Source organism: Antechinus flavipes, chromosome 2 (assembly GCF_016432865.1).
Source record: "Antechinus flavipes isolate AdamAnt ecotype Samford, QLD, Australia chromosome 2, AdamAnt_v2, whole genome shotgun sequence".
NCBI lineage: Eukaryota > Metazoa > Chordata > Mammalia > Dasyuromorphia > Dasyuridae > Antechinus > Antechinus flavipes.
This window is the reverse complement of record NC_067399.1, coordinates 124940823-124965557: the sequence shown is the minus strand read 5'-3', so window position 1 is coordinate 124965557 and position 24735 is coordinate 124940823. Positions and strand designations below refer to the sequence as shown.

Below are 24735 nucleotides of genomic sequence, written 5' to 3'. Positions count from 1 at the left end.
GGCCCCTGGCCTTTCCTAGGCGACCTCTGAAAAAGACGCAGAAAAGTGTGTCTAGTGACTGATGGAAGCTGAGGTTGCACCGTGCGGGTTTTGAGTCCAATTTCACACTGGCTGTGTAACCACAGGCAAGTCCCTATGTTCTCTCCTTTAGGTTCGTAGTTTGTAACGCGGGAATGTTTGTTATTTGCACTACCGGGTTATTGGTGAGGAAAGTGCTTGTAAAGCCTTACAACGCTAGGGGTGTGCGGCTGTGGGTTATCCAGGGCTGCCAATGAAAAGTTCATGAAATCTGTGTTTGCGTCTGTCTGTCTGTCTCTGACTCAGATCTTCTCTGTCTCTCCTGCTTTTCCCCCTTCTCTCCGTCTCTGTCTCATCCCTTTGTCTCTCCTTCCCTCTCTCCCTCTTTCATTTTGTGTTTTTTTTTTCTCCTCCGTGGTTCTCTTACTCTTACTATCTGTCGGTCTCTCTTGTTCTCTCCTTGTTTCTATCTCTATCTTTCATTGTCTTCATATCTGTGTGAGTCTCTGACATTGGCTTTTTCTGCCTCCATAAATCTCTCAATAATAGTTACCATTCATAGCACTTACTATGTTCCAAGCGCTCTGCTAAACACTTTCTTTACATTTACTAATCTCTTTTAAACCTCTCTACAGCCCTAGGAGGTAGGTGTTATTATGACCCCCATTTTACAGATGAGGAAACTGAGGTACGTAGGTTAAATGACTTATCTCCGGTCACGCAGCTGGTAAGGGTCTGAGGCCATATTTGAGCTCAAGTGTTCCTGAGTCCGGATTTGGCACTCTATCCAAACCTGTTTCTCTCTGTCTCTCTGCCCATCTCTCTTTGCTTGTCTTTCTCTTGTCTCTCATTCTCTCAGCAATCAGCAGAGGGCAACATCTAGTTAAGTTTTCTTAAAAAGATCTGATATTATACTTAAATGTAACTAGGGAAAAATAGTGTGTGTGTGTGGGGGGGGGGGGAGAATCTCATTTAAATAGTACTTAAAAGAGATAGTAAGATTTGTTGATTCCAAGCCGTTTTAGGGATATGAGATGGGAAGACCCTTCTGACTACTAGGAGTCTAAGAGAGAATGGGGTATCAAGGCATTAGATTTAGACATTGACTGTAGATCTTCTATAAAGTATGACCAACTATTTAAAAAGAAAAGAAAAGAGTCAATCCTCACTCACATTCCAAAACTTTACATTTATCAATAAAGTACTGATAAGTTTAGCTAGGAGAAAGGAGAAAGGAGCTGGAAAAAGGATCAAGGAAATGCTTCTTTAGGATTGAGGAAATCTGAACAGGTTTTCAGGAAGATACAGGGGAATCTGTGCTGAGATAGAGGCAGAAAGGTAAAGACCAAAAAAAGAGACAGACAGACAGACAAGACAAACAAGGAGTATATAAGGTTTGGGGAACAAGGTTCTAGAGATAGTAAGGGGCAGTAAACTCCAGGATACAGGCAGGATTCACCATGAGTTTTCTGTATGGTGTTCAGAAGTAGTAAAGAATGGAGAAAGGGGTTTGAGGAAGCTCGTTTCTAACCTCAATATTTAAAAAAATAGATTTTTTTTATTGAAAATTTGTTTTTTTCTTACACAAATTTTCCCATTCTATCCCACCTTCTTCCATCCCAAAGAGCCAGCCATTCGTTATAACCAAGAACTTTTTTTTTAAAAAAGAAAGGACAAAAATAGGCCAAACTAATCAACTTCCTCACTGAAATGTTTGTCAGAGATAACTTAGAGCTTAGTTCTCTTTCATCTTATATTGTAGTTACTTGGATATGTTTAACTCCATTCTACCAGCCCTCTCCTTCCTATCTGAGAAAGATGTAAACTCTATAAAGGCAGGGAAGAAGACCAAAGACTTCTATCCTCTTTAGCAAATGAGCTTCACCTCCAGATTGGCCCTTTAATAGCAGACGAAATCTTCATTGGTCCTATTCCTTTTTTTTATATATAGCTTTTTATTTACAAGTTATATGCATGGGTAATTTTACAGCATTGACAGTTGCCAAATCTTTTGTTCCCATTTTTCCTCTTCTTCCCCCCATCCCCTCCCTCTATGGCAGGTTGACCAATACATGTTAAGTATGTTAAAGTATAAATTAAATACAATATAAGCATACATGTCCTAACAGTTATTTTGCTGTACAAAAAGAGTTGGACTTTGAAATAGTGTACTATTAGCCTGTGAGGGAAATCAAAAATGCAGATGGACAAAAATATAGGGATTGGGAATTCTATGTAATGGTTCATAGTCATCTCCCAGAATTCTTTAGCTGGGTAGCTGGTTCAATTCATTACTGCTCTATTGGAACTGATTTGGTTCATCTCATTGCTGGAGATGGCCATGTCCATCAGAATTGATCATCATATAGTATTGTTGTTCAAGTGTATAATGATCTCCTGGTTCTGCTCATTTCACTCAGTATCAGTTCATGTAAATCTCTGCAGGCCTTTCTGAAATCATCCTGCTGGTCATTTCTTACCAAACAGTAATATTCCATAATATTCATATACCACAATTTTTCAGCCATTCTCCAATTGATGGGCATCCACTCAGTTTCCAGTTTCTAGCCACTACAAAGAGCCTGCCACAAACATTCATACACATACAGGTCTCTTTCCCTTCTTTAAGATTTCTTTGGGATATAAGCACTGGGCCTATTCTATTCAAAGCTTTCCTAGTTTGACTTCCAAAGTTTCGTATGAGTCAGGATTTGTGATCTTTTTTCCCCTCTATAATATCTTCTCCAACTGATAATCCTTTTTTCTCTAGCTAATAAATTTTCCTCTCCAGGTCTTCTAATTCCTGTGATTCCGTCTCTAGCCAATCAAAGTGAATAATCCCTTTCCCCTCAACCCTTTCCCCTTTCTTCTGATAATTTCCTGCCCATCCATTCTGTCCATTGTTGTTTGCTTCTTCCCTCATGCTCCCTTCTTTCTCTTCTTCAGCACAGGAGGATATTAGTTGTTTCCCCTTGCTTCCCAAACTTTCTTATGCTTTCATTCATCAGTTTGTCCTTTAAAGTTCATTCCTTCTATCTCACCTGTCCTGATGCTAGCTGTTCATGTCTGTCAGCTGCAACTTTCACACTTTCCCAAAGGTCTCAATATCTGCCTTATAGTCCTCTCCAACTAACTCCTGCTGTCTCCTTGAATACCCTAGCAACTTCCTCAATTCTCATGAGCTACTTCTTCAGATTACCTTAGCTATCTACTGAGAAGGTACAATTATCCTGTGTAAAATCTGTATCGCGTTTTGCCCCCTCCTCCTTTCCCCCTGTGACTAAATGCCCTTCTCTCAGTCACTAGAGCAAATTTAGGTTTATAAGTAGCCTGCAATAGCAGGAAGTAAGATCGTAAAGGAGAAGCTGGAAGTCATATGCAAACCATCCCAAAGATTAATGGAATATAATTTATAAAGTGTATCGAATGTTAATCAAAATTTCACATCCTGTAATATGTGCTGAATCAGGGGAAGCCATCTAGGCTGTGTTGTCCTGGTTTTTTTTGGTCTTATGTAAATCCTAGACAAATTCTAGACTTCTACATTAAAGACCAGCAGATCACTGTTAACTTTAAAGCTAACAATTGGATATGTTTATAGCACCTAACTACAGTGCTTGGTACATAATAGGCATTTAATAAATATGTATTCTCCTCTATCCCCCTTTTTTACTTCATTTTTGCCACACTTAACTTTTTTTTTAAATTTTTATTTAATAATTACTTTATATTGACACTCGTTTCTGTTCCGATTTTTTTTCCCTCCCTCCCTCCACCCCCTCCCCTAGATGGCAAGCAGTCCTTTATATGTTGGATATGTTGCAGTATATCCTAGATACAATATATGTTTGCAGAACCGAACAGTTCTCTTGTTGCATAGGGAGAATTGGATTCAGAAGGTATAAATAACCCGGGAAGAAAAACAAAAATGCAGATAGTTCACATTCGTTTCCCAGTGTTCTTTCTTTGGGTGTAGCTGCTTTTGTCCATCGTTTATCAATTGAAACTCAGGTCTCTTTGTCAAAGAAATCCACTTCCATCAAAATATGTCCTCATACAATATCGTTGTCGAAGTGTATAATGATCTCCTGGTTCTGCTCATTTCACTTAGCATCAGTTCATGTAAGTCTCGCCAGTCCTCTCTGTATTCATCCTGCTGGTCATTTCTTACAGAACAATAATATTCCATAACATTCATATACCACAATTTACCCAGCCATTCTCCAATTGATGGGCATCCATTCATTTTCCAGTTTCTAGCCACTACAAACAGGGCTGCTACAAACACTTTGGCACATACAGGTCCCTTTCCCTTCTTTAGTATTTCTTTGGGATATAAGCCCAATAGAAACACTGCTGGATCAAAGGGTATGCACAATTTGATAATTTTTTGGGCATAATTCCAGATTGCTCTCCAGAATGGTTGGATTCGTTCACAGCTCCGCCAACAATGCATTACACACTTAACTTTTTGTCCTTGTTCCTACAATCATTGCTTCTGTTCCCTCCCCATCCATTTGCTTTTACTCTTCTCCCTACAAATTTGTTTGTGTTTCTCCTGTGCTTAAAAACAAAAACAAAAACCTTCACCTGGTTATGTCAACTATTGAATCCCTTCAATCTGTACCCTAATCCCACTATTCTACTAAAATTCTTGTCACAAAAAAAGACTAATAATCACTTAAATGAATCCAGTTATCTTTTCAGTTTGTTTTTGATTTTGTGGTATCCACCAGGGTATTCCCACAACATGGGCTAGGTCTATCTCACTTTCTGGGCAAAGTGATCCTAGGACCTGATTGATTCCTCTTTCCCTAAGGCAGCTTCTTTCTCCTCACCTATAATGTAGTCTAGGTACCTCTTCCTCTTCCTCTTCCTCTTCCTCTTCCCAACCAACAGAGATTAACTTTTCCTAAAAGGAGAAGCTGTCCCTAAGACCTGACTGGCACAATTCCCATAGCATAAAAAAGTCAGGCCTTATGGAGTCTGAACCCCGTCAATTTGGGATTTCTGAAGAAAATATGTCATTGTGTCTTTCACCACATCATGTCTTGAGGACTAGATGAATTTCTACGTAGAGATGGGAGTGGGCTTCATTCAGAGAAAGACAAAGGAAACTTCCTTTTGTTAACTGTTGTTAACAGTAACTTCTGAAGTGACTTATTTCACCCCAACATTGAACTTGGACTAAGAAAGTGATGGTGATACAGGTTTCATCAAGAAATTTTCATGTATATGGCTTCTTTTTTTTTTTTAATATATGTACACTTTTTTTATTATTATAACTTTTTATTGACAGAACATATGCATGGGTAATTTTTTACAACATTATCCTTTGCATTCACTTCTGTTCCAACTTTTTCCTTCCCTCCCTTTATCTCCTCCCCTAGATGGTGACAGTCTTATACATGTTAAAGATGTTATAGTATATCCTAGATACAATATATGTGTGCCTAACTGAACAGTTCTCTTGTTGCACAAGAAGAATTCGATTCAGAAGGTAAAAATAACCTGGGAAGAAAAACAAAAAATGCATACAGTTCACACTCATTTCCCAGTGTTCCTTCTCTGGGTGTAGCTGATTCTGTCCATCATAGATCAATTGGAACTGAATTAGATCTTCTCTTTGTCGAAGATATCCACTTCCATCAGAATACATCTTCATACAGTATCGTTGTTGAAGTATATAATGCTCTCCTAGTTCTGCTCATTTCACTCAGCATCAGTTCACGTAAGTCTTTCCAAGCCTTATGGCTTCTTTTTTTAAAATTATAAATGTAAACACACCAAATAAAATGAGCATATTCATATGCCTAAAAGAACAGAAAAACACAATTATTTCTGAAACTAAGAACTTTTTATATAGAGCTTGCTTTTCTTTGTTAAATCCATAATAAATTCAATGTATAATTTTCAAAACTGTCCTACCTATGTGAGATTCTTTGGGGTCTTCTATCTGTTCTCTCAGGTTTATTTATTTTTTAATGTTTTAATGACCCTTCTTTTTTGTTCTTTGGCTCCTTCACCATACTCCCATTGTAACATATGCATGGTCAAACAAAATTCATTCCCACATTGGCTGTATCCAAAATTCTGTGCCTTACTCTGTTTATTACCTTTCTGTAAAGAGATTGGTATCATGCTGCATCAATCCTTTGGAACTGATATTGGTACCTATGTCTTTTTCTAAGTTTTTATCTTCAACCCTTTGTAATTTTTGACACTTTTATCCACCTCCTTCTCCTGGATATTTTTTTTCCTGTGGCTTTTATGACATCATTATCTTTCATTTTTCCTCCTACATTTTTGACTCTTCCCTTCTCTAAGTATGGTATTCCCTTAAGGCTCAGTTGTGAGCACTCCATTCCCATGAATTCAAGTATTGTCTCTACATAGATTATTCCAAATGTAGAGTTATTCCCAATCTCTCACTAGCTTACCAGTCTCATATTACCAATAGCCTACTGGAGATCCTACCTGGATATTTAGTCAACAACTAAACATATGTCCAATACAGAATTTAACAACCCTTCCAAAAAGCCTACCCCTCCTCAAACTTCCCTAATTCTGTTAAGTGCAGTTCCAGTAACACAGATTCCTAACCTTGGAACACTCTAAACTCTTTGTTTCTTGTCCTCCTTAGCCATTTCATTAGTTGTTTCAGTCATAGTGTCTACCATCTTCCTGATTCTATTTTTGGATTTTCTTGGCAAAGATACGAGAATGGTTTGCTCTTTCCTTCTCCAGCTTATTTTACAGATGAGAAACTAAGGCAAACAGGGTTAAATGACTTCGCCAGAATCTGAGGCAGGATTTGAACTCAGGAAGAAGATGAGTCTCCCTGATTCCAAGTCCAGTGTTGTAGCCACTGATTCCTATACCTCCTACTACTCAATCCATTGTACCACCTAATTGATTATATTATTATTATATCTCATGCAACTGTTTACTTCTCTTTTCTCACAGAGACACTACTCTTTTGGCTTCTTGCGTTGACTAATGTTCTAGTTTTCTCTTGGTCTGTTTGCTGCTTGTCTCTCCCCAGAACTGTCAATCAGTGCTTCTTCATCCAGATGCCAAAATAATATTTCTAAGCTATGGATCTAATCGTATTAGTCTCCTACTCAAAGTTAGAGGTTCTTTGGTGCTACTAATGTCCAAAAAACTCCCAACCCAAATTTTTACATGATTACCTTTCAAATACTTCAAGACAACTATTGTTTCCCTCTACCTTCTATTCACTCCAGTTCATTTAACAGGTATTCTCATATCATGAACTTAAAGACCATCTTGGTTGCCTGTGTTTAAACATTTTCCAATTTATTGATATCCCTACAAACTATGGTATCCCAAATTAACTAAAACACCCCAGAGGTAGTCTAAAAAATATGAGTACATTTAGACTATTAACTTCCTATTGAATGGATGCCCATCAATTAGAGAATGGCTGGGTAAATTGTGGCATATGAATGTTATGGAATATTATTGTTCTGTAAGAAATGACCAACAGGATGAATACAGAGAGACTTGGAAAGAACTACATGAAATAATGCTAAGTGAAATGAGCAGAACCAGGAGATCATTGTACACTTCAACAATAATACTGTCTGAGGATGTATTTTGATAGAAGTGGATATCTTTGACAAAAAGAAGATCCAATTCAGTTCCAATTGATCAATGATGAACAGAACTAGCTACACCCAGAGAAAGAACACTGGGAAATGAATGTAGGCTGCTTGCATTTTTATTTCTCTTCCCAAGTTATTTTTACCTTTCTGAATCCAATTTTTCTTGTGCAACAAAAGAACTGTACAAATATGACACATATACTGTATTTAAGATATACCTTAACATGTTTAACATGTATGAGACTGCCTGCCATTTAGGGGAGGGGGTGGAGGGAAGGAAAGGAAAAGTTAGAACAGAAGTGATTGCAAAGGACAATGTTGAAAAATTACATGCATATGATCGGTCAATAAAAAGCTATAATAAAAAAATAAAAATAAAAGACTATTAATTTCTTATTCCTAGAAGCTATGGCTCTCTCAATGTAGCCTAATCTTTTTCATTGAAGTGTTATCTGACTATATCTACCCCATCCTAAACTTGTGAAGTTATTTTTATAGGTCAAAATGGAAGACTTTATATTTATCCCTATTAAATTTCTTCTCGGATTAAGTCTGATGTTCTATAGCCAGTCAAAATCTCTTGGGATCCTGATTCTATCATATAGTGAGTTAATTATCATTCCCAGCTTTGAAAAGCATGGCATCTATTCCTTTCACCAAGTCACTGTTAATCAGTACTAAGCCAAATACAGATTCTTGGGCCCTCCACTGGAGACCTCCTGCCAAGCAGTACTGAATCATTAATGACTAGTATATTTCAACCATTCCCAAGTATACCTATTTGTATTCTTGCCTAGTTTACATTTCTCCATCTTCTCTTGAGAATAATAGTATAAGATAGTTTATCAAGGATTTGCTAAACTCTCAGTAAGACACTAAAGTGCAAAGGCACTAAAATTAAGAGGGCTTGGATTAGGCTTCTTGTAGAAAGAAGAATTTTAGCTGGGACTTGAAGGAAACCAGGGAAGCCAAGAAGCAGAGATAAGAGAGAACATTCTAAGCAGAGATGAAGAGAGAGGATGGAGAAAAGGAAGAGGGAGAGGAAAAAGAAAGAGAGAAAGAAAATATTCTAGATATATAGAATAGCCAGAGAAAACAGTCTTCCCTAGTTTTGAGATCAACTAGGAAAAATTATAACTAAAAAAAGTTGTTATAATTATATAATCAGTTTTCTAGTGTGTTTCCTTTATTAGTTAAATCCATTCCTTTTAAGATCAGTTTTAAACAATTAAATATTTAATCCTTTCCATATATTGATATGAGAAGATGGATTTTGCATTCTTAAAATACTGGTATCATTCTGACAAAAGTTCATTTGCTTTTAAACAGACTTAGACTGACTGATGTATTACAAGAGCCTTAAGAACTGCAGATTTATAAGATAAAGTTTTCCTGGTATCCTAGAAACTCAAGTAATCAATTCTAAGTGCCCAATTATTTTTTAAGACCTTCTGATGCTTTTTCCTTTAGTTTTCAACTATGCATACTTGTTCTCTTATTGGATGAGTTTTTAATTCTGGAAAGAGAAATGAGAAAGGAGATGTAGCCAGCCAGGAACCTTCTGCGGGATCTGACCTCCTCAGCATGAAAGGACCCCCAGAGGGGACTATGTTTAGAACATATTTCCTCTTCAATTTGCATCTCAATCTTTATTTTGCTTCAAAGCCCAGTTTCCATCACACCTCTCTCAATTAGTCTTCCTTGATCTCTCCCAATGGAGTGAGTACATGTATGTATGTGTATGTATGGTCTCTCCATTCTCAGATTGTTATAATTTATTTACATGCAATGCTATATAGCCCACATTAAAATGTAAATATCTCAACAGCAGGACTGTTTCATTTTTATTTGGTTGGTTTTTTGAAATTCAGTTCCTCACACTTTAACATCTATTGAATTGAACTGACAGAACTTACTAGAGTTAACACTTCATTGGCATGGCCTTCCATACTGTCAGGTTTAATCAAAGAAGGGTTTTTGTTGTCCTATTTGGCATTTTATTTCCCCACCTCCTATCACAGTATTCTGTTCACAGTAGAAAATTAATCATGTATATTAAGTTGTATTTGAATTCCTTTTATTCAAATTTTAAAGTTAGACGTAAGAATAAAATCAGAATTATATGATCTACCTTATTTTGATTTAAAATATATATGTTCTCCTTTCATTCTGACCTTTGCAAAAGTTAATGTTTGAAAAAACATCATAAATTGATAGAAATAATTTTACTTTTAAATTATAGCAACATCAGTTTATTATTTTTACTATAAACTATTAACAAAAACACATTATGTAATAGCACTAGTGATCATAAAGGACATAAATAAAAAAGTATAACTAACAAGATGTTCCACCAATTCAACCATTCTGGAAAGCAATTTGGAACTATGCCCAAAGGGCTATCAAACTGTGCATACTCCATTATCCAGCAGTGTCTCTACTGGGCTTGTATCCCAGAGATATCTTAAAGGAGGGATAGCCACATGTGCAAAAATGTTTGTGGCAAGAAACTGGAAACTGAGTGGATGTCCATCAGCTAGAGAATGACTGAATAAGTAAATTATGAATGCCATGGAATGTTATTGTTCTATAAGAAACGATCAGAAAGAGAGACTTACATGAACTGATGCTGAATGAAGTGAGCAAAATCAGGGAATCATTGTACACAGCAACACGATTATACAATGATCATTTCTGTTAGATGTGCTTCTTTTCAACATCAGGTTATTCAAGCCAGTTCCAATGATCTTGTGATGAAGAGAGCCATTTACACCTAGAGAGAGAAGTATGAGGACCGAGTATGAATCACACATAGTATTTTCTTATTTATTTATTTATTTATTTTAATTATTATTATTTATTTTAATTTTAATTTAATTTTATTTAATAATAACTTTGTATTGACAGAATCCATGCCAGGGTAATTTTTTACAACATTATCCCTTGCACTCGCTTATGTTTCGCTTTTTCCCCTCCTTCCCTCCAACCCCCCCCCCCCAAGATGGCAAGCAGTCCTATATATGTTAAATATGTTGCAGTATATCCTAGATACAATACATATTTGCAGAACCGAACAGTTCTCCTGTTGCACAGGGAGAATTGGATTCAGAAGGTAAAAATAACTCGGGAAGAAAATCAAAAATGCAAATAGTTCACATTCGTTTCCCAGTGTTCCTTCTTTGGGTGTAGCTGTTTCTGTCCATCATTTATCCATTGAAACTCAGGTCTCTTTGTCATAGAAATCCACTTCCATCAGAATACATCCTCATACAATATCGTTGTTGAAGTGTATAATGATCTCCTGGTTCTGCTCATCTCACTTAGCATCAGTCCATGTAGGTCTCTCCAAGCCTCTCTGTATTCATCCTGCTGGTCATTCCTTACAGAGCAATAATATTCCATAACATTCATATACCACAATTTACCCAGCCATTCTCCAATTGATGGGCATCCATTCATTTTCCAGTTTCTAGCCACTACAAACAGGGCTGCTACAAACATCACACATAGTATTTTCACTCTTTGTTGTTGTTTGCTTGCATTTTGCTTTCTTTCTCGTTTTTTTCCTTTTTGATCTGATTTTTCTTGTGCTGCAATGATATTTGTGGAAATTTATATAGTTTAACATATATTGGATTACTTGCCATCTAGGGGAGGGGCTGGAGAGAAAGGAGGGAAAAAATTTGGAACACAAAGGTTTTGCTGAATGTTGAAAATTATCTCTCTATATATATGTTTATATGTTTTGAAACATATATGTTTTGAAAATAAAGAGCTTTAGCAATTTAAAAAATGAAGTTCCAAATGGAACCCAATTGTATAATAAAATAGATACAAATTAATCATTTTTAGGAATAATGAAGAATTCAACACATGGCAAACTAGAACAAACCTTGCATTTAGAATGAAAAGACCTGAGTTCCAATTCTGATCCTGACATTAGCTGTGTGACCAATGGCAAATTATTTTGTTTTGTTTTTTTCCATAATCCAATAATCTTTTATTGGTTCTTTTTATAGTCATTTATATGACGAATTCGTAGGCAATTGGTTCCAACAACTCAGGTTCCTTGCCATTAGTCCTCACAAAGTGCGCTTCTTTGGGTGATCAAATTAATATTTCAATTGAACCCCAATACCTTTTTCTTTGGCTTCCTTCTTCTAATTGATTTCATTTACCTACTTTAGGAAACTCTTAGAGAGCTTAATATGCTCAATATGCACATTAATTCTCTTGGCTAGAACCATGGCCTTAACCTGTTTGTTTGCAGTGCCTACAGCATGATGAATAACATTATAGACCTGTCCAGTCTTGCCATGGTAACTTCTGTGTGGCACTCCTTGCTGAACTATGTCCATGCCCTGGAGATCTACAATTTCACCTTTCTTGTATATTTGCATAAACATGGCCAAAGGCACAACACCATGTTTTTATTGCTTTTTTATTTTTTAATTTTTAAAAAAAATTTTTATTAAAGCTTTTTATTTTTCAAAACATATGAATGGATAATTCTTCAACATTAATCCTTAGAAAACCTTGTGTTCCAACCCCCCCCTTTCTAAATAGTAAGTAGACCATTATATGTTAAACACCATGTTTTTTCAAAGGCCTAGAAAGTATGTATCATGCCCCTCTCCTTTTTCCTTTTGTGTTTTGTGTTTCATAATTTTAGCAACTCACTGTAATATGGCAGAGTGGGCAGAAAGCAATTCATTTGGTTTTTAAGAGTCTCACTTTCCTCATTTGTAAAATGGGGATAGTAATACTATATATCACAGAGAGTTGTTAGCTATCCCTTAGTTAATAGCTAAACCCTTAAGGACTATAAAACTGTGTTGTTTTTTTTTTATTATGACTACATCATACATGGGTGTTGCAGCATTCTGTCATATCAAAAGCCAGGGTTTGGGGTAAGAAAAACAGCTGTCACAGAAAAGATGAGTTCATTTATGGTAAAAAACCAATGGGACAAAGACCAGTTCTAACCTAGTAAGTTTTATTCCTTGTATATCACTCAGAACCTGTCTAGCTCTCCATCTTGTACTTTATCCTGAACTTTACTCTTGGTACCATGATTCAAGTCTCCATTTCACGATTTTTAATACTTGGCCAGCATCTTTAAATAAGAACACTCAGAACACTACTCAACTTCCTGGACTACATCTCTCAGAAGCCTCCTTGGGGTGAACTGCTCCCTAACTATGCTCTTGACTGACTACTCTTTCCCAAGTCCTCCTTGAAAGTAACTTCACTTGGACATTGTCCATCCTACACTACCCTCACCAGTTAAAATTCCCCACATTCTCTTCCTCATGGGAGTCATCTACAAAGACAACATGGCTGAAGATATGAGAATGAGGGTGGCTGTCCCCTGAGAAAGTGCAGAGAGAAGAGCACTGAGTATAAAACCTCACACTTTTAAGATGCATGACATCTTGGTGAGACAGACAGAAAAGGAAAAGGGGGAACCCTTCATAAATATCATTTTAGGGCATATCACGCTTTGGAAGAACTGCTGTCTTGGTGCTGTCCCGATTGGTGAGGGTCTCTCTTAGCTTTTTGCAGCTAACAGGACTTACCTTGCCAACTGGAGCAGAGACTGGCCTGAAGGATGTAACTCTTTCATGAACAGAACTTTCACCTTAAGGTGCTATGCCAGAGATCTTTGAGTGGAAATTTTCATTCTTTCTATTTTAATCCCCAGCACCCAAAATAATCCCTGGTGCACACCAGGCTCTGAATAAATGCTTCTTGATTGAATGGTTCCTAAGAAAGCTCCAGTCATACTTTAATTCTATTCCATAACCATCTTCTTCTCAGCCTTTGCTACATGGACTTCCTACTATCACACCCCCCATTCTTTTTCTCCCTTTCCAGTTCTAAAACCATAAACAAATCAATACTACCACTGGCATTATAAAGAATGTGTCAATCCACTCCCCAGGAGCTTTACTCATGATCCGATAACTTTAAAGTCAAATCACTTCTCCCTGGCCACTATTTCCCATTCTGTGTTCTCTTCCTAGAAATAAAAGCTCCTCAAGGGTAGGCATCTTCACTATTGTACTGTAGGAAGAGTGCTTAACATGTATAAAATGTTTAATAAAAGATTTTTTATTCATATATTAAAATATAGTGAATATTGTATTAACAGATTTGAAATGCTTTAGAAATTAAATGCATTAAATTAATAAATATAATTTATGTATTACATACTTTATTACATGGTATTTATATATGTGTGTTTGTATATGTGTGTGTGTATATATATATATAACAAAATAAATAAAAGAAATTAAATGGGGCAGCTAGATGGCACAGTAGATAGAGCACTAACCTTGAAGTCAGGAGGACCTGAGTTCAAATTTGATCTCAGACACTTAACATTTCCTAGCTTTGTGACCCTGGGCAAGTCACTTAACCCCAATTGCCTCAGCAAAACAAAAAACAAAAACAATTAAATGCAACATAGAAATAATTTTTATATTTACATTTTATTTTTTGTTATACAAGGTGAACATTTTGTTAATATTTCATGTTATTTAAACATTATACAAATACATACAGAGGTATTGCTCTCACTTATACATAACCTTATTTATACAGCTATTTACAAACAAATCAAATGCATAAGGCATCTTTTCAACTAGGATGTTTTACATATCCTTCATAGTATAGGAAGTTCACAAAAACCAATTTCCTTTTTTATTATATATTTTTGGATTTTTTTATTAAAGCTTTTCATTTTCAAAACAAATGCATGGATAATTTTTCAACATTGATCCTTGCAAAACCTTGTGTTCCAAATTTTTTCCTTCCTTCCCCCCACCCCCTCCCCTAGATGTCAAGTAATCCAAAATATGTTAAACATGTAAAAAAATAATTAAATCCATGTATATATATATTTCTACAAATATCTTGCTGCACAAAAAAAATCAAATCAAAAGAAAAAAAAATGAAAGATAAAACAAAATGCAAAGAAACAACAAAAAAGAGTGAGAATGCTATGTTGTGAAACTTACTCAGTTCCCACAGTCCTCTCTCTGGGTGTAGATGGCTCTCTTCATCACAAGATCATTGGAACTGGCTTTAATTATCTCATAATCGAAAAGAGCCACGTCCATCAGAAATTGATCATTGTATAATCTTGTTATTGCCATGTACAATGATCTCCTGGAAAACCCAATTTCTTTGACTCCAGATTCATACTTACGCTTTAGAGGCAATTACACATCAGTTTTCTGAAAGATATTGTTTTTACTAACTTAGATAGGAAAAATGCTATACTTGCCCAACACCTTCAATTGTTGAACTGCTTCATTGTTAAATAGAATTTTCACAAATATTTACAAACTGTGTATTTTATCCAAGAAAAAAATCAATAGGCTGATGATATTGCATACAAGTGACCCACTTACAACATGACTTGATCGTAATACTAATATCAGCTAGGCACAGAAATCCACCATGAGCAAATTATTGCTCTGAATAAATTTGAAACAGGAAATGTGAATATCTCTTGTGTTCAAACAAACTTGTCAAGCGAGTCCATTCAAATGTTCCTATTCAAGATTGTTCAAATGCTTTCTTTCCTACTGGACTAAAAGTGCTGCAGATTTCCTTCTGAAAAACAAAGAACACAATAATCATGGAGTCACAAAATAGATTATTTTTCTAAATGAAGAAGCAAAAGGTGATGAGTTAGGACGAACAAGAGAATGAGCAGTTTTCATTTTTGAAAAATGCAAAAAATTTAAAAGCTAAATTTTGCAGGCCAAATAGGAAACCTTTAGTACTACTATTTCAATATTACAATTGGATATAATCAATAATGAACTTTAAAAACATTGTTGTTCATTCACATCTGATTCTTCATGATCCCATTTGAGGTCTTCTTGGCAAAAATACTGTAGTGATTTGCCATTTCCTTCTCCATCTCATTTTACAGATGAAGTGACTTGATCAGTGACAAACCAGAGTGTTTGAGGCTGGCTTCTGACTCTAGGCCTAGCATTCTATCCACTATACAGCCTGGCTGCTCCCTTAAAAACATTAATAATGGATTTATAAATTAGTTATGGCAGGACACTTTGAGATCATTAGTTTTAAAAAAAGCAAATTCCCAATTCAATTTATAACCCAAAACATAAAAAACTATGAAATTAAGATCTATAAATCTTCCTCAAAGTATACCTTGCTTGTAGTATGCACACATTGAATATGGTATAAATTTCAATTTCAAGTTTTCACTGATGAGTTAAAGAAACGTCTCTGTTAACTGTCAGATTATGGAAAGATTTACTATTGCAAAAACAATGGTAATACCCAAAATGTTCTTAAAACCTATATGGTTAAAAATAATATTTTTTCAACCAATAAAAAAATCAAAGGCATAAAACAGATGTAACTGATTATCTAAAATAGATAACTTTGAAATAATAAATCATTTCTTCTATAGATGAAATGACACACACACAAAAGCAAATATCAAGTATATATACAACATAAATAGAATGTAATTTCAGGGAGGATACTAACTACTGGGGGATCAAGAAAGACTTTGAGGAGTCTTTATGGAGGATGTGGCAAATTATTATGTATCCAGAACAAGAAGGAAAGAGATTAGGGAAAAAATCTTGACCTAGTTATTTCTGATAAAATTCTGATATACAAAAGCTACATGAAAATGATAAAAACTTACATGAGTAAGATTGATCCCCAATGAATAAGACATTATTGAAGCAATTTTCAAGTGGAAAAATTCACGTTATCAATAATCACTTGGAAAACTATAAACTCTAACTGAAGAAATGAAAATTAAAGCAACTTTGAGAAATCACTTTTGCACTTATCACGATGGAATAAAGAGTTAAAAAAATCACAAAATTCAATGTTGGCAGAGCTATGAGAAAAAAGATACACTTTTACACTGATGTGGTAATTATTAATGTTCATAAGTACATATTTTATGTCCCAACTATCATAATGCTTGAACCATATACTGAAGATATTTTTGAAAGGAAAAAACAACCCCACCCATACAAAAAGTTTCCAAATAATGGCTACCATTTTTTTTCTCTAAGGCTTACAAAGTACTTAAGTTTCATTATCTAATTTGATAACATTATGAGAGATGCACCAAGCATCATTTATCTCTTTTTGTAGATTAAAAAAGATTAAAGGATTTGCCCAAGGTTGCCCATATAGTAAATTAGAGGAAGTTGTTGGATCTTCTTGTGAAGTCTTGTAACTCCTAAGTTGGGCTCTCTTTCTTTTATGTCAAGTCTTTCCTAGAAGCATTATTTGTAATTAACAACAAACTGGAAACAATCATATGCCTAACAATCAGGGAATAGACAAAGCAATAAATTAAAGTTACAGAATATTATTATTCCTAAAAAAATTATAAATGCTAATACAAAGAAATTTTGATGAATGAAAAAAATTATTAAGCATTTACTATGTACCAAACTAAGTGGTGTGGATCAAATACAAACTGAAGATAGTTCCTATTCTAAAGGAGATTATATTTTAAGAGGATGAAAAATATATAAGGAAATTATAGCCAATGAATGGTATTTTGGTTCAGAAAGTTACAGGAAGTAAAACTACTGAGCAGATAGATTAATACAGCTTTTCTAGTTGCAGTTATAGTATTGATTTGATTATGATTCCAAAATTGAAAAGTGTGCTTAGAGAGAGGAAGCCTGCACCCATGATTTCAGTAAGGAAACTTCCATACCAATGCAACTTAAAGTCTTAGCAGGGGCTCATAAATTGAGTTTCATGAATTTGTTTGATTGTTCAAATATTTAAATAAGTTTTAAAATAAATATTTTTAAATTCTTATTTCAATATAATTCCAAAAAAGATAACAGAAAGGCAGATAATACCCAAGATACATAGGAAAGAGATTCCCCTCTCAAATTAACTGAATTAGCACATGAAGCCCACCATGAACTTCTGTCTCAAGTCACCATTCCTAGAAGGAAGAACCATATATGGGTTCAAATTATCCCCAAGAACATAGTTCTGCTCTACTACAAAGCTGATCTATTTTCTATAGATGAGAAAGAAGTCCACATGAGCAAGAAAGAGAAAAGGGATGACTTGGGATTCTAAGTGACTTTAAAAAAATTACTATGGGAGAGTCTCAGCCGGTTATCTTGAGCTTGGTCCTGTCAGAAAGGTAAGCAATACAAGTTTATGACTCTCTTTTTTCCTTATATTTACTTTATAGGTGGATGGGATACACAGTTATTTAATGGTAGAATCAAAATAAGAGTTCATGTCTCTAATGTTCATTCCACAACGTCATGTTTTCAGAATGCAACTTTGGTTTCATTCATTTTATTTATGAAATTGTTGGGGGGGAGTTGAAGTGTGTGTGTGTGTGTGTGTGTGTGTGTGTGTGTGTGTGTGTGTGTGTAAGCTAACAATTATTCTTTAGTTGTAAGGTTTTAATATAAAGTTAACAACCTTGGGATATTTTGAACTTAACTAGTATATAAAGTTACTTATTTCTTCCTAATTATACCAATTTTCCTTCTATTTACCTTTATTGATATGTACTATATACTAGTTTTCAGAAAATTTACATCCCGTGTCTTCATACAAATTGTCAGTTGTACTTTCCTGCTTCATTTCACACAAATACACATCAATGGGTCCTTTTGTGCTTTTTATGTGTATTGTTATAGAGTCCTATCAAAAGATAAATAAAATTGAATCATGAATATGAGCTCCATTAATTATATTTATTTCATTCACTTAAGACAAACCATCTTTGTGGGAAATCTTTATTTTAAATATTTCCATTCTACTACATAATCAATAAGAAAAACTGAATATAGGTTGAAAAATAGCTGGCTATTTTATACATAAAATACATCTAAGTTAATATATTATCAGGGTGTAAGACAGAAGGGTAGATATTCTTGTTGTAAGGAGCTAGAGCCAGACTAACTATGTAAAAAGTTTACTTACCCTGAATAATTCTCAGTGATCAGCAGAACTGATAAATATACTATACAAATTTGCATACACAAATGTATAATAAATACATTTTACCATTAGCACCGATACATGTACTGATAGATCTTTAAAATGTGATATATTAAAAGGGAGTTGAAAATAACAGTCCTGTCTATCTTATGGAGTTCTGAAATATTTACTAAATCTTAAAGCATTATATAATTATGAAAGCTGATAATTATGAGACAATATGACAGTATTCTTGTTTTGAAAATGGCAAAGCACTATGTAAATATAAGATGTTATTATTAAAATGGGGATGACAAGATCTGACTGCTTATCTCCCAGTCTGGGAAGATTAAAGTACTAAATAAGTGTGAATTATTATATAAGACTTTTGCTTTGAAAACTAAAAGACACTACTTAAAAGCATAAGGTGATATTATTATTATGAATATGACCAGATATATGGCAAACACCTGTCTTTGATATTTAGAGAACATCAAAGATATTTTGATATTCTTGATATTTAGAGAAGCTGAGTTTGATGGATTGCCTGAACTTGGAAATTCTGAGGTGCAATAAGGTTAGAATTATAGCCTGTCTGAACCATTATGGTAGGCCACTGAGGGTAGCCCAGGTCATAAAGGGGCAAATCAAAACTTCCATGTTATTCTACAATGGAATCAAGCCCTTGAGTGACCACTATACTTTCAGCCTGGATGACTCAGGGAAATCATCTTAAAAACAGCATAAATTAAAATTAAATTAAATAAGTATGATATCACCTACTTCATAAAGTAGTTGTGAATAAAATGATTTTCTTAAGCAGAAAAGTGTTTTGACAAAAGCACTACAAAATGGGAAATAAGATTTAACAACATTATAAAATGTTATGAGAGGTAACATGGGAAAATCAGGGCTTGTCTCATTTCTGAACATATTGGCTGTATGAAAAAAAAATTAATCTCTCCATGACTCCGTTAACTCTCTGAAACTCAAAACTGTGAGAAGATATTAATCTGCACTGTAAAAGAAAGTTCCTTACACAAATAAAATCACAAGTCTAGTAAAAAATAAAATACAATAAACAAGTACAATCTTCAGGTGATTTAGATACTTTGGGTCATTCATCTGAACAGGCCACCTCTCTAACTTACTTCAAAGACCCATGATTTCATTGGGTCTATACATCACAACTCCTATATGACTCAATAGACAGTCTCCAAGAATTGCTGTAGCCAAAGTATTAATCATCCTATGACCAGTCTTCTAGTGATTAATCGATCCACTTTTTCATACAACAAATGTAGAGTCTATCCCTGAGCCCATAGTTGAAAGCTTGACACCTACCAGGGCCTATGTGTAACCTCTGATAATCTAGGATCACCTCACCTCACAACAAAGAATCAGAGAATACTTTTTTTTTTTCCACTCAGTTTGAAGATTTTAAAATAAACATGAGGAAAGAACCAATTTACAATCTGGCTGTGCCATATTATGACGCTGTGATATGAATAGCTTTCAGAGGAAATGAGAAAACAACATAATAGTCAAGACTCAGAGAAAGTCTGAAAAAAATGAACTAATGATGATTTATCTCCCCTAGGTTCAGATTTTTATGTTACAGTACTTTAAAAATGAGTTTAATTTACTTAGTTGGAGGTCACATGTGGACATTCTATTAAACTCTTCTGTAAGCTTATTCCTTAAGTGAAAAATGACAATGCCAAAAACCCATTTAGAATAGAGAATACGGTGAGATTTCTCTCTCTCTTTTTCTCCGTGTCTCTGTCTCTGTCTCTCTCTCTCTCACACACACACACACATTAACATTAAAGTTATAAACAAATATCAATGAATACCTACTTCTTTGGGAGGTGAAACATTCAATTTGGTTTCTTCTGGAGCTTTGACTGCAATAACAATCTGCTCATGGAAGGCCTGAAGGCTATGGATATCTTCATAGGTTACATAAGCTAACATACATTCTTAGTCAAGGACTCGCTAAGTTCAGAAGATAAATGCTTCATGACACAAAGCACTTTTTAATTTACATGAACTAAATAGCCTAGACTAGGAAATTACTCAGTAAAGTCATTATTTCTTTTAACTAGAGCAGGCTTTTTAAAAAACATTATAAATAGTCCATTTTTAACTGCTTACTCCAGTTACAGATGTTCTATGTTTTCATTAATTTTATTTAATCTAAATTTTGTTGTTGGTTAACTAAAAATATTAAGAAAAGTAAAGAGAAAGGAAAAGTTATTCTACAACATATTGAATATTGAGATAGAAGAAAAATACAGCACTTCTATCAAGTTATCAAAATACCTAATATATTTTAAACTCCACAAGAAATTTCATGCTGCATGGGACAAAGTAAAACGTTTACAAGTAAAGATGACACCAAAAAAGTAGAACTACTTATCTTCTATTTTATTTTCTTAGTCAAGGAGAATGTATCTTTGGAATAAAAGGGTAGAACATGATTAAAAGGTAATCAAAACTTAAGTTGGTTAGAGAGCTGTAATCAGTCTAAATGAGTTTAAAGCTTTTCCAGTAAGATGAGAGATTATAAACTGAGCCATTTATAGAGAACCACTGCCCCACCCCACCCCCAAAAAAGGCAGGACAGTTAGATAAGACTCAAAAAAGGCAAGACAATTTAACAAACTTGAAGAGAAGAGATACCAACACACACATATGCAAAAAAAAACAAAAAAAAATTAACCACAAGAGAAAATGAATAAGGAAATGTATCACAACAAAAAAGGGTCAGTAAGAACATAATAGTTTCAGAATTACTGGCATATCAGAAAAATTTTAAAAACCCAAAGAACTTGGAATATTTTGTGAAATCATCAAATGCACCTTTCCAGAAAAAACAAGTTTAAATGCAAGTAGAAAAAAAAAATCTGTAGAATGGAAATGGAACCACAAAAAGGAAGATTAAAAAATTTAAACTCCAACACTAAGACAAAGAAAAAAATACTGACCAATAGAAAAAGATTTCAACCAATGTATATTAATCTGTATCACAGCCATTTCTCAAAAAAGTAAAGGGAATATCTAAGAAAATATAATATCACATATAAAACAAAGATGTATGAACCCAGAAGTATCTACCCTAGAAAACTCAATATGTATGTATGTGTATAGAGAGTGAGGAGTTAACTCCAAAGTTGTAGACCTGGGTAACTAGAAAGATGCTGGTGACCATGCCAAATATAAGGAAGCTACGAAGAGGGCTGGGAAAAGATGAGTTATGTTTTAAGATTTAGTTGTCTTTGGTATGGATATACAGTTTGAAATGTCTAAGGGACATTCTGTAAATTGAGACTAAAAATGTAACGAGAGACTGGGACTGGATATCTAGTTCTAGGGAGTCATTTGCACAGAGAATGTTCAAGTTGAGTTCTCTAATAGGAGTTGATGAAATCCCTGAGAAGTAGAGAGAAAAGAACTAAAATAGGATATTGAGAAACACAGGGAGTGTGTGATGCAAATGGCAAAGGATATTGAAATGGAGCATTTAAATAGGTTAAGAGAACCAGAAGCAAGTTTCATCATAAAAATCCAGAAGAGGGTGGTCAACTGCATCCAAATGCAGCAGAGGTCAAGAAGCCTGAGGACTGAGGAAAAACTATCAGATTGGTCAGGTAAGACATTGCTGGTAACTTTGAAGAGAGTATTTCATTTGAATGATGAGATCAGAACTCAGATTGCAAAAGGTTCAGGAATGAATAAGAGAAATGAGGACAATTAAGTAGAAACCATTTTCCCCCTAAGAATTTGGCTAAGAAAGGGAGGAGAAATATAGGATGAAAGCTTGAGAGAACGACAAGGTCTAGTGACTTTTTTTTAAGGATACAGAAACTTCAGGCATGTATGAAGGCAAATTGTTTATAAAGAATGAAAGAGTGGAGATGATTAAAGTTGCAATCTGCTGGAGAAAATGGGAGAGTATGGGATCAAAAGCACATATACAGTGCACATATATACAGTATCCAGCCTTGGCAAGAATGATCACCTTGTTGTCAAAAACTAAGGGAAAAAGAGGAAAGAGTAAAGAATGATGTCACAGGGTTTTGAGATGTAAGAGTAAAGGTTAATTGAACAAATAAATCATTCTACCTTAGCAAGTGATGAGATGCTATGTTTTGAGTGAGTGGGGAAAAATCTCTATTGTGATAAAGGTATAACATGAATTCTGTTCTACGCGGATGAGATTATGGCCCTTGCATAAAAGTATCAGGCAGGTTTGCACATCTGCTAGTGGAGAGAAAAGAGAACTCCCAATTAAGAAATATTTGAGGGGCAAGAGGCTAGACAAAAGCATCTTTGTCTTGTGAACTCTGGAAGACCTAAAGAATTTTGGTTTTCCTAACTTCCCATCAGTTCTAGACCAGAGTTCTCAGCACAGCTGGTATCAATATCTGCATGGGGAGTCAAGGAAGACAGATGATTCCAATAAAAGTACTTCCAATAGCTGTGAGCTATTACCTTGCTACATATATTCTGCAAGCTCAAGCTTCTCCCTGGATTTTACACACACACACACACACACACACACACACACACACACACACACACACACACACGACAGTATAACACACACTTTTTTGGGAGGAGGGAATGCTTTGCAATACTTATTCTTAGTATACTGCCTTAATAATGACTGCTCTAAAAGCTAATTAAATCTAAGTTATATTGACTGATCATCAAGATGAGAAGTATCCTGGTGGAGGCTTGTGAGCTGCAGCATTTGAAACATACCTTTCAACCACTCAGGACACTACTTAAAAACTGAGTAAAGAGGTAATTAAGTTCTGGGGACCAAATTTAGTGCACATGAGGGCTGAGATAGAGCACATGCTGGGGATAAAGAGAACTTGAGAAAAGGACATTCGTTGGATTGTGAGCTTCTTGAGGGCAGAGATTATCTATTTTTATTTGTATCCCCAGCACTTAACACAGGGCCTGGTATACAGAAGATGCTTAAGAAATGTTTACTGACTGACTTCTGTCAAATAGCCGTTTTTTTTTCCTAAGTAAAATTGACCAAGGCCTTTAGCTGAGAGAAAAGGAAAGAGATGTACTTGAGGCTTGAGAAAAGAAGGTTTGGAAAAATCTGGTAGGAAGTAGAATAAGATATAAATTATGATGGAAAAGAATTACCATCATGTCACAAGAGCCAGTTAAAATGGAAAACATGAATTTATAACTATGTAGTGTTTGCATGGCTTCTCCAGATCTGTTTAGGGATTCTTCTGTACTTCTTAATTGTCTATAGGTCTTCTGAAATTAAGCAAGTTATTCAGCCATAAAACAACATCAAAGTCACAGTTTTAACTCAGGTTTCCTGATCCCAAACTAACTCTCCACAACTATACTGCCTAACTTAAAAAGTCATGGAAGTCCAAAATTTAATCAAGTCTTCCCAGTCTAGATTAACACTCATCAAAGTGAAATGTTTGTATTTTGGCTCAATCATGATATAAGTATCATCTGGAAAACAGGATTTTTGAAGACAGCTGTTTCATTCATTTTAGAATGAAAAAAGCACAGAATTTGGAATCAGAAAGATTGGAATAAAACCTAACTGCCCATTACTACAAAAAGCAGTTGATTAGCCATCCTGAAATTCAGTTTCATCATCTGTAAAACCAAAATCTTGGACTTTTAGGTATCCGTACACCTTAAATCCCTTGATTAGCTTTGGCACAGAAAGTGATTGTTGCCAATGGGGAAGGTGAGTGGAGTAAGGAATTAACTACATGAAGGTAATGAGGCAAGAAAAAACAAATGGATTTTGTAAATCAAAGATACTTTGATTTCTCTGCCATTTTCTCTAGAGTTCTCATGGCACTGCAGTGCTCCAATACAACAATAACAACAACCAACTGATAGTTATATATACACACAGTACTATGTGCTAGGCACTTACTAAATACTTTACAATTATCTTATTTGATTCTCACAACAATCCTGGGAGGTAGATATTGGCATATAAACTCAGAACTTCTGATGTCTAATGCCTATAAAAGAATGAACTAGGAAGGTTTCAGTACTACCAATTCAGTTAAGTCTCTCCAATTCAATCCAGTTTCTC

General features: G+C 34.8%; 1 long non-coding RNA gene across 1 annotated transcript; it reads right to left on the bottom strand.

The window, feature by feature from the left end:
- Positions 1–14121: 14121 nt before the first annotated feature.
- Positions 14122–23182, bottom strand: LOC127548210 (uncharacterized). The gene is made up of 3 exons (XR_007950333.1): positions 20490–23182; positions 18203–18350; positions 14122–15269 (listed from the first exon to the last, which is right to left on the bottom strand). It is a non-coding gene; the product is annotated as an uncharacterized LOC127548210 (long non-coding RNA).
- Positions 23183–24735: the final 1553 nt, after the last annotated feature.